Raw genomic sequence first — 11,372 nt, 5'->3', positions numbered from 1 at the left:
TTCAAAAGAAGAGGATATACATTAGGAATCAACACTACAGAAAGAAGAAATGAATCCAACCATATCTTGTAATGCATTGGCAGGAGTTACTACTCCTCAAACTCTCAATATAGAAGGGCATATCAGGAAGAAAAAGGTAAAAGTGTTGATTGATTCGGGTAGTACCCATAATTTTATTCATTGTAAGATATCGAAGGAATTGAGTTTCTTCTTATATCCAGCAACAGAGTGTCAAGTGATGGTTGTAAATGGAGGAACTGTAAATTTCTCTGGAAAGTGCCATAATATCAAGCTTTCCATGGGATAATATGTGTTGAATAGTCCTATGCTTTCTATTCCAGTGGGTGGTGCTGATGTTGTACTAGGAGTCCAATGGATACAATCTTTGGGTACGATATCCTTTAATTTTCAAGAAATTTTCATGAAATTTTGTTGGGAAGGAAAGGAAGTTGAATTAAGGAGTATCATCGGGAAATTGAGAAATTTAATCAGCTCTAATTTTTGGCAATAATCTCATCTATTAGTTTCTCGCTTTTCCAAATGTTTAATTTATTTTATTTATTTAATAATAAAGTATTTACTTTTCGTGTTACACATCAGACCTAGATTTTCCTAGCTTAGGTTAGCAAAGTTTTACATATAATGGAGGCGTGTTACATTCTCCCCCCTTAAATTTACACCATCCTCGGTTTATTGTTACATATTACAATGGAGGGGTGTTACATACTCCCCCGCTTAAATTTATTACTACATCTTACCACAGTATTTCCTCATTCACAGGTACTTGTTTATGAATTTACAGACTCCATGGTGTTTCCATCTGATGCAGATCTTCTGATAAAAATATATCAGTTATAAAGGAGTTTTCCTAGCACATCTCCTTCCATCGGTACCTATAACATAGGTTTCAACCAATTTTGTGAGAGATTTTAAATGCAGAAACTCAACTTTGTTTGCCATAGTTAATAACATAACCTGATATACAATACTACTATTCGAGTAACTACGGCCTATGTTGCCCATTGTATAAATATGATTCCTCATTTGAAGAATGCATGTTCTTCCCCTACATTCTTCCAAGCCTTTATGTTCTTGTCGAACACTTCTTTCCTGTAGTTTCCTTGCATACAACAATTCAACTAGCACATTTGCCAAATCAATATGTATAAAATATCATATCAGGTTAGTTCACACATAACCATCATAATCATATGTACCCCCCAATTATAGATTACTTGTAATCCTCATACATCAAAATCATAATCACTTGCATACAACACTGACACAAACCACTTATACTTATCCTTAGTTTCCATCTTTGTCCTATCTTTGTACGCACTCTGAATTGGTTTCCTTATCAGGCAATCACCCAATGTCTTCATGTGTACCTACACATAGTGTGTATTACACACAAAATTATACATGTCATATATTATCATGCAATACATGTATCCATATTGGTACCATATGTACTGTTTGTACATAGTAGCATTTGTACAACTCGTACACCATACCGATGTCCATAACATCACCTGCATGACCTATACTTCATCCACATGTTTTCAGCCATGTTAGTATTATGCCAAAGTTTCCTTAACTTTTTTATATTACCTTTAGGTAATTTGATCAGACCGTGCTCAGTTTATCGATGGTAGAATAAGGAATTTCATGGACCTGTTCAACTTCTCCAACCAGATAAATTTTTTATGTAAAGTATTTGAGTGTTTTTATTTAGAAAATCATGTTCTTGTGCCATGTGGTTGCAGTATAATGTCAACAAAATATTATCATAAAATTAATCATGCATACTACAACATTATCATACCCATAACTTCGAGTATTGGGATGAAATTTGTCACTTGGACAAGGTTTTGACAACAATGGAATATGACTTCTGCTTAATCATAAAGCAAGATATTGACTATGATACTTAGTCTATCATATATCATTGAATTCTAATAACCATCTTATCTTGTCTTTAACCAAGGACAAAATTGTTTGATACTCAACAAATACTCCACACTTAAACAAATCATGTCATATGATTTACTATTGCTCTTTTTTCACTTCTTCCAACACCTTGTTGGCCATGATGAATTCAGTGTAGGTCTAAACCCCATTGAATAAACAATATGCACATGCATACATTTCCCATATATGAGTTATAAATGAAATTTACAATATTCGCAACTTCACACCCTTTAAATTTTTAAACACCACGTGCACCCTTTTTTTATTCATTTTGTTTTTTTATGTCTTGTTCTCTTTCTACTTCCTAATATGTATTTACACTAGAGTTACTTTTGGGTCAGTCCCCTTGTTATGTAGCCAACTGACAAAATAGAAGAAAAGATAGGTAAATGACTTCAAAATCAGCCTCTTGAAGGGGACAACCTCCTTTATATTACACAAATGAACAATTCTTGGATGATTCAAATTAAAAATCCTCCTTTCTATATATAGGAGTCTAAGGGGTCACAACATAATCAAAGCTGACATAACAATAATAATATAAGGGAACAACAATAACAATAGTGGGCTTCTATGGGGCATAATAATCACAATGTGGGGACAACTTGGGCATAACAATAAAAATAAGGGGCTACAATGACAATAATAATGGGGGAATCACTAGTATTATACAATGACAATAATCTTTGAGTTTCCATGTAGCTTTTGAGTTGTTTCCATAAATGCAGTAGAAACTATACTCACTTTAAATGGATGAGATAATGCACATGAGTGTGCATACTTAGTAATTCTATCAACTACCACCATGATAACACTCATTCCTTCAGACTTGGGTAAACCTATGATAAAATCCATTGAAATCTCATCCCAACATTGACTGGGAATGGATAAAGGTTGTAACAGACCCAGGGTCTTAATGTATCAACTTTATTTTGTTGGAAAACCAAACATTCTACCACAAACCTTTGAATATCTAATTTAAGGCCATCCCAAAAAAAACGTTCTTGACCCTATGGCAAGTTTTTAAAACTCTTGAGTGCGCTCCTAATGGAGAGGTGTGTGATTCTATAAGAATCATTTGTTTGAGTTGGGAATTCTTACAAAGGTAGAAGCGATCTTTGTACCACAACGAATCATATTTCCAGCTAAATGTATTAGATGTACTCGGATCTTGCTACAACTTTTGAATAGTGCCCACACTTCTTCATCATTCTTCCATTCATCCCTTGCTTCATTTATCCAATCTAGTTGGATGATAAAGATGGCACAAAGCAATGCTTTCACATCCTCATCCTTTCTTGAGAGTGCATCTGCAATAAACTTTTGCTTCCCTTTTTTGTAGATGATTTCAAAGTCATAACCCAACATCTTTATGACCCATTTTTGTTTCTCTTTTGAAGATAATATTTGTTCTAGAAAGTATTTAGGACTATCATGATCTGTTTTTACCTTGAAGTGTCTTCCCATTAGGTAAGGTTGCCATTTCTTAAGTGCATGTAGTATTGCCAGAATTTCCTTCTCATAAATAGCTTTGTGTAAATACTTTCCTTTGATTGGATGACTTTCAAAAGAAATGGCTCTTCCTTCTTGCATTAAAACAATGCCAATTCCATTTTTTGAGGCATCACATTCCACAATAAATGTTTTTGTGAAGTCTGGCGTAGCTAAGACCATTGCTTGGCACATTGCCTCTTTAAGATATTCAAAAGGCTTCATTGCTTCTAGAGTCCAAGAAAATGCATCATTCTTTAGTAATGTTGTTAGATGTGTTGTTATTTTCCCATATTTCTTAACAAAGTTGCGATAATACCCTACCAACCCAAGAAATCCTTGCAGATGCTTTATGGATGTGGGGATTTTCCATTCCTTAATGGCTTTAATTTTTCTAGGGTCTACTTTCACACCTTCATGAGATACAATATGACTCAGATATTCCACCTCCTGTACTCCAAAGAAACATTTGGAGGTTCTTGCATATAATTATTTTTCCTCCAATAGTTTGAGTACCCTGTCAACATGTTGAACATGATCCTTCCAAGACTTGTTGTAGATCAGTATATCATCAAAAAATGCTAACAAGAATTTTCTAAGGAAGGGTTTGAAAATGGAATTCATCAAATCTTGAAATGTAAAAGGTGCATTGGTAAGGCCCAAAGGCATAAAAAAAATTCATAATGACCCTCATGAGTTCTAAATGATGTTTTCATAACGTCGTCAGTCTTCATTCTGATTTGATGATATCTTGAACGAATATCCAACTTGGTGAACTAAATTTCTCTATGTAATTCATCCAATAATTCATCAATGACAGAAATGGAAAATTTATCTTTAATAGTGAGCTTGTTGAGCTCCCTATAATTCGGACACATGCACCATTATCCAAATCTATAAAGAAATAAATACTTTCTCTATTTTAATTCAGACACTAATCAAACTAAAAGTAAAGGATAGTTTTTCGACGCCAAGGATTGAGGTAGGGATAGAATGTGTGTATTAATGTAGTGTTTTTGTGTTTATTATATCAACATTCAATAATTTATGAAAATGATTTTTTTTATTATAATTAGATAAAATTTTATATCATAATTTGTGGTAGTTAATTTATATTGGATGATTAGATAAAAAATTTAAGATGGTGAAATTGATGCTAAATACAATTTTGTGTATTTTATGATACGAAATGAAATTCAATTATGTGTAATTTATTTTTAATAAACAAAATATGAGAAGTAACCTATTTTTATTATAATAGTGTAATTTGTTTAATTATATTTAATAAATTTAATTTCATTCCAAATTTAATTAGAAATTCAAAAAAATTTAATTTTTACATGTGCGAACTTTATATGATTTAAAAAAAAACATTATATTTATTTTTTATAACCATAAAATTAAAATAATAAAATAGTAGTAAAAACAACAAAATCATGTCACTGACTTAAAACTAAAAAAGCAGACGAGAACACGTCAATTAGGACAAGCAAGACAAGCAATTTTTATCGTACTATTACGTTATCGATTTTAGAAAATCCATATATCTTTACAGATAAATCGTGTGTTCGACGATCCTACTCTGAATCCAGACAAGGGAAGATTGCCACCAACCTCACACCCAAAAAATTATTTCAATTTGTTGTAGAATATAATGAAACCCTACAAAAATATTTTAAAAAGTCAACATTGCACTTGTCACATTAAAAAATGGTAGACATTACCAATTATGAGGTCCACCACTTTTCTGTCAACCAATTATGCGATGATTTTATCTTCGGTGATTTCTTTAAAATACTTCCACGCCTCTGTAGCAGGATGAGCTAGCCGGTTGTCAAAAATTTACAAACCAAAAAAATTTAAAACAAAAAGGTAAAAAGAAAACATTATCTCACCAAAAACTAAAATATGAAACGAAATAAAAATAAATAAATAAACATATTTTATTAGAAAATGATAAGAGAAATAATTAATTAAAAAAAAATTACTTAAGTAAAAAAATAAAAACCCGGATGCGGGTGCTCCCGAGGTGCATTTAAGGCGGGTTAACTCTCTGCCGGCAGCTGGCTTCGCACCTGCCGATATGGCACAGCTCCCACAACCTCCCCGCAATTGATATGAATGTGTTGAGGTACAGGCTTATCGTTAAGCATTTGACAATGAATGCGCACCCTGTTTGAGATCTGGCGCAGACTGTTTTATTCATGGCTCAGTTTCTGGTTTTGGCTATTGCTCTCATCGGATCCTTCCATATCCGTCTGCCATTTTTCCGCATCCCTATTTTGCTCTGGCAGCTTGGGGGCTTATCCGGAGTCTGTTCTTTACCTGGTTCGCCCACTCTTGGCCCTATTCTGTCTGGTCTTGTTTAGTCCCCTTCTCAGGTCTCTCTGTCTTTCTGAAGATGGTGTGACGCCGTGGTGTTTCTCGCCGTGGAGGCACCAGTGGTAATCGTGGTCACTCTCAGCCTGCTCCCCAGAATATTATTCCGCTGGCTTCGGCTTCCCCGTCCTCTGATCATGGCAGGCCCTTCCCGCATAACTCTTTTCAAACCAGCCGTTTCAAATTTCACAGTTGGCTCAATAAACCAATTCTCTTAGCCAACATTACGGTTATTTTGGCTGAGGAAGAAGATAAGCCCAGCAGCTCTGTTCATACCTCACCGTCGCAGTCTCAGGATGACAGTGTGCTTCAGGGAGATGTGGTAGGAACTGTGTTTAATTGTGATGATTTTCAGGAAGTGGGGAATGTGCCTGAGATACCTCAGCCTCCAGTTGATTCTGCTCAACGCAATTTGCCTGCGGTTGAGTCGGCGAACCCTTCTGATGGCAATCTGAATTTGGTAGGTCCTCTAGGTGGCGGCGACATGGGAGATGGGGACAATGCTATTGACATGTGGATGGGCTCTCCTTGCCGAGTGGAAAAGGATTCTCTGAAATCTCTGAAACATGCTTGATTTTTACGGTACCGCGCCTACTGATGGCAGTTTCCCTTCTAGTCTTTATATCATTTTGCTATGCTTCTCTGGATTATGTCAATTCTAATCTATATTAGGTCCTAGCTGAGTATCGCTATCAGCCATTATAGTCTAATGCTTTGTATCAGGTCATGGCTCAGAAAGCCATTGTTTTTGCTAAATTTTGTATATGGCTATCAGGGCAGAACAGTTATCAGTAAAGCCATAGTCCTTGACTGTTATGTAGTGATGTTCACCACTTTGGTTCGCACTTTTGTCTGTAAGGGCTCTGGAAAACATGTTTTGAGTTTTGTCAATCCCGGGATTGTTGTCACAGGGGTATATGTTTATCAAGGTATCTGGTTGTTGGATGGCTTCAGCCTCCTCTGAGTTCTTAACCTCTCTGTAAATATTTTTCTCTTTGTAATAGATTTAGCCTTTACGTAGAAAAAAAAAGGTTAAAAAATAAAAATAAATAATTAATAATAAATTAGATAACTAAAAAACAAATTCATATCGATATATATAAAGTGAATAGAAAATTTGTAAAATCAATTTTATAAGTATTAAATAAGATTAAACCAATATATCTTAAAAAAATAAAGGAAATAAAAAAATTATTTAAAAAAAAATAAATATTTTTAAAATATGGTATAGAAATGCTCAGCTCGTGCAAAAGGGTCACTAACACAACACCTAGAGCAATTGCCTACTCTAGCCACCTTGCTTGCAACGTTTTGGTTTTGTTTTCATTTTTTTGTTTTATGTTTTTTATTTATAAATTTTTATTTTAAACCTTTATTATTATTATTATTAATTTTTTTTATTAAAATTGTTTATAATTTTTAATTCAATATTTTCTTTATTTATTTCATAAATTTTACTTAAAATTTATGTGAATCATAATTATTGAGAAAACTTCAAAGATTATTATTATCCTTGGACATAGAATTCATAAAAATTTCTATTATTTAGCTTTTTCTTGTTAATTTTTTTCATAAAAATTGTTTATTTTACATGTCATATTTAGTGAAAAGGGTCCACATATGTATAAATTTTTAATTACTTTTTTTTTCTTCTGTGAATAAAAAAATTCTATTAATTAAAATCATATATACATAGTGATTATTTGATTGATAAAGTCTTTTAGCCTGATTCGTAATAGATTTGTTGGCCAGGAGATAGTAGGCGAACCACATTATCAAAAGACAAGGCAAACTAGAAAACCACATAGAGATAGCCCAATGAGACTAAAAAACCCCTTGGATCTGTATGTAACTAACAATCATCCTTGGTTCGAAGATATAACTGGAGCTGGATTGTCTAGACCGGTGCTTGGACACAGGAGAGTACTAAAAACACAATGCACATGTTCTTCCAGTAAGAAAGAAGTAATATGAAAAGTCAAGAATGAGTTCAGGAGGCCCACGAGCAAGCCAAGTCCCCTCCTCTAGTGCCTAGATCACCAGTAAACCATGTGTATTCCTCCCCCTATCCCTCCATAGTTTATAATGAAAAACGATTATAATTCCCAATAATAGACCTACAATATTAGCAATAATGAAAGTGAACCAATAGTGAAGGAAAACATAAACTAGCTAAGGAACAAGGCCCAATAAATTTATAGGAGGGCTGAGGACAAACATGCTTCCCAAATATTATTCCCCTTCTCCAAAGCCCTACCTCTACCACCTCAAAAAAACAATGAAGATGCAGAAGACGAACTAGGGGAAGCACCAATTGCCTAGATCCCAAATGCACTTAAAAGTGAACCAAAGAGATGAAGTTTCCATTGTTCCAGGGGCTGGCATGAATTTTGCCCCAAATCACAACTTAAGGAGTCAGTGTTGGCATAGACTCGAATGCCACCCTGCACTACCAAACTTTAAACAACACCCAACACCTTAACTCACATACTCAAGCTTGACAAAGTCATCCCATAGGCCATGCATAACCATATAATCCCCCTATTCTCTAGAATAATTTTTGTGCGATTTCCATAGAATGTGTGTTCGACATACCTCATTAAAAATTATTTCAAGTTGAGGAGGATTACAAGGCCCCTTTCATCCCTTATGTGTTACAGATACTCAACCCCATCAAGAATTGTAATTTTTTAATTATATCTATATGCAAAATGTGCATTTTTTTGTCAAGTGTTTAAAATTATTGTATTTTTAGTAAGAATTATTTTATGTGTATTGAAATATTAATAAATGATACATAAATATATAAAAAATCATAGCTCCAAAATATTAGTTTCTTATTTTTACCTCTTTTTTTTAATAGTTTTATAAAAAAATTGAAAATTTCATTACACAAAAGCATTACAAAGAAAAAAAAAGCAAACACCTCAAGAAGAAAAAGAGCAAAAAGAAGAAGAAGACAACTTGAAAAATGGTGAAATAATGAACATTTAAAAAAAATGCACATATTTAAGACATGAGAAATTTAAAGTGTCAAAAATATGTCCTCAAAGGAAAATTTTGATGTTACATCAATGCTTTTAAAAGTCAAAAACATTTTAAAAAATATGTTCATTCTTACTACATAAGAAAAATTAAACTGTCAAAAATACACCAACACCCCCCCCCCCCCCCCCCCCTTCCAAAAAAAAGGGTTGATGTTGCATTGCCACTTTTCAAAATCGTCATCAAAATCACCAACATTTAAAAAGCAAATATGTTCATACTTAATACATAAGAAAATTTAAAGTGTCAAAAATATGATTCTCCAAATAAAAAAGTTGATGTTTCATCAACACTTTCCAAACATCATCATGATTTCATGCGACCTAGAAAAAACTAAGAATTCAATATAGTTCTTGTTAAGTTGGTAACTTTGTTAATATAGATCAAAGTCAACAAAGGAACAAAATGAGTCACACCATGAAACTTTCAAGCTATTATAATGTAATAGATATGATATAAGTTGCCAAAATGCGCTTATGAACTTCTATGGAATAGAAGTGAGAACAAGATTTCAAAGAGGCAGCAAGATGCAAAAACTACAAGTGTGAAAATGCACTTATAAACATTGAAGCAACTAGAAAAGTCAGAAGCCACAATTAGTAAAAGGTAATCACAAACTACCCTCAAGAACATATAAATTTATAAGAAAATACCTATCCTTGTCAATTCTAGAAATCTCAAAATTAGACCAACAATATGGTCCATAAATAGACCATTTCAAGCCACATAAGTAGAAACAAGAGTGGAAAATTGTCCAATATCAAAAGGATACATGATATATTTTCCGAACAAAATGAATGCATGCACAAATGTTGCCAAAGAAACCCACATATATGCAACTTTTGCACTAACAACTAGCCTATATATATTACTGCTATGAAAGAAACCTACATTAGTGGAAATTTGAACCTAAAAAAGTCCATAAAATTTTCATGTAATTTCCATGTCATATATAAACCAATCAAAATCCCTTAAATTTAAAAAGAGGCACATGTAAATATTTTGGAGGGAAAATAAGGATAACTATATTATTTTAACTGTATTTTTGGCTTATCTCCTTATAGGTTTGTTCAACTTTAAAGTGTAGACACTAATTGAAAGTGGAATTAAATTGCACATCAAAAAATACCCACCATGCATACTTATGAGAAGAGTCAAATTGATAAAAATTAAAAATGTATTAAAAAAATATGTTCAATTTTTTTTCTTTTAATGTGTCTTCAATTTTTATCAATGTGGGTCTTCTCAAAAGTATGTACAATGCGTACTGTTGGATGTGGAATTTAATTTTTCATCCAACGAGCATCTACACTTAAAATTTGAGTAAACCTATAAGAAGATAAGCCAAAAATACAATTAAAAAAATAGTTTTCTTCTTTTCCCCTCCAAAATTCATAACTTTTATTTTATTTTTTTACTACTATTTTATTATTTTTCATTACGAGACCACTTTCAAGTTGGAATTTCCTCTAATACATATCTATGCAAAAATAGAAAAAATAGAATAAAATCTTTGATCCAAAAGATTGGGCAAGAAGGACAGATACAAGAACATATCAAGAGACTCAAAAACAAAACAATAAACTCATTGATCACCCGTGTCAAGGATATAACACTTAGGAAATATACTTAAATAGTAACTTCCCTAGTGGACTCATCAGTTATGTTGTGGGATGAAATTCACGAGGCTAGGGTTTGGTAGACCTAACATATAAGAATTAAATAATCAACAAAGGAAAATTAAAAAATCGTACTACTTGCATTAAATTCAAAAAGAAGGGGATGAGAAACTATATGTGAGTCTTATGTATGATGTCAATTGTCAAGGTCCAAATGCTCATTCTTGCACAAGAGATGTGAACCTATAACACAAGCAATAAGCCAAAAATTAGAATGGTGAACTCATGGTGTACATCTATATATATCACAATTTAGTCCAAAATAAATTCACCGAAATATTATAATAATTAAATAAAGACAATAAGATGAAACATGAGCTTCTTTATTGATAACAGTGTCACAGAGGTAGTTACACGATCACCTGATCTTGGCTTCAAACACTAAATGAAATTTTCCTTTAGATCCTTCCTTCTGATGATTCCTTCTTGGGAAAATAAAGGTATCCTCCTCTAATAGTAGCTATATGGATGTGAGATAAGTGGAGCTCGACATCACAACATGGAAACAAGGGTTTCCTAAAGATACAAGAGTACTTAAAAGAACAAGAATAACATACATAATTTGGTATAATTTTGGAAAAGTACATATGTGAATACTAATGACACCTATGAGGGCCATTCAAGGTGTATATTTATATCACCATAATGTTTTTTGAGTTATTATGGCATAGGCTCTTGTAGGTGGGTTTCCGGTGTAGCCAATAAACCTTGCATGGAAAATATTAATTTTTATATGTTTTCAATATAATTTAATTGTCACCCATCTCTTAGAACAATTGGGATAGAATTTCCATGATGACCATAATC

The sequence above is a fragment of the Pinus tabuliformis genome, chromosome 7 (genome assembly GCF_031772625.1).
Source record: "Pinus tabuliformis cultivar Carrire ecotype Pingquan chromosome 7, CPIR1, whole genome shotgun sequence".
In the NCBI taxonomy this organism is placed as follows: Eukaryota; Viridiplantae; Streptophyta; class Pinopsida; order Pinales; family Pinaceae; genus Pinus; species Pinus tabuliformis.
This window is presented reverse-complemented; position numbering follows the sequence as displayed.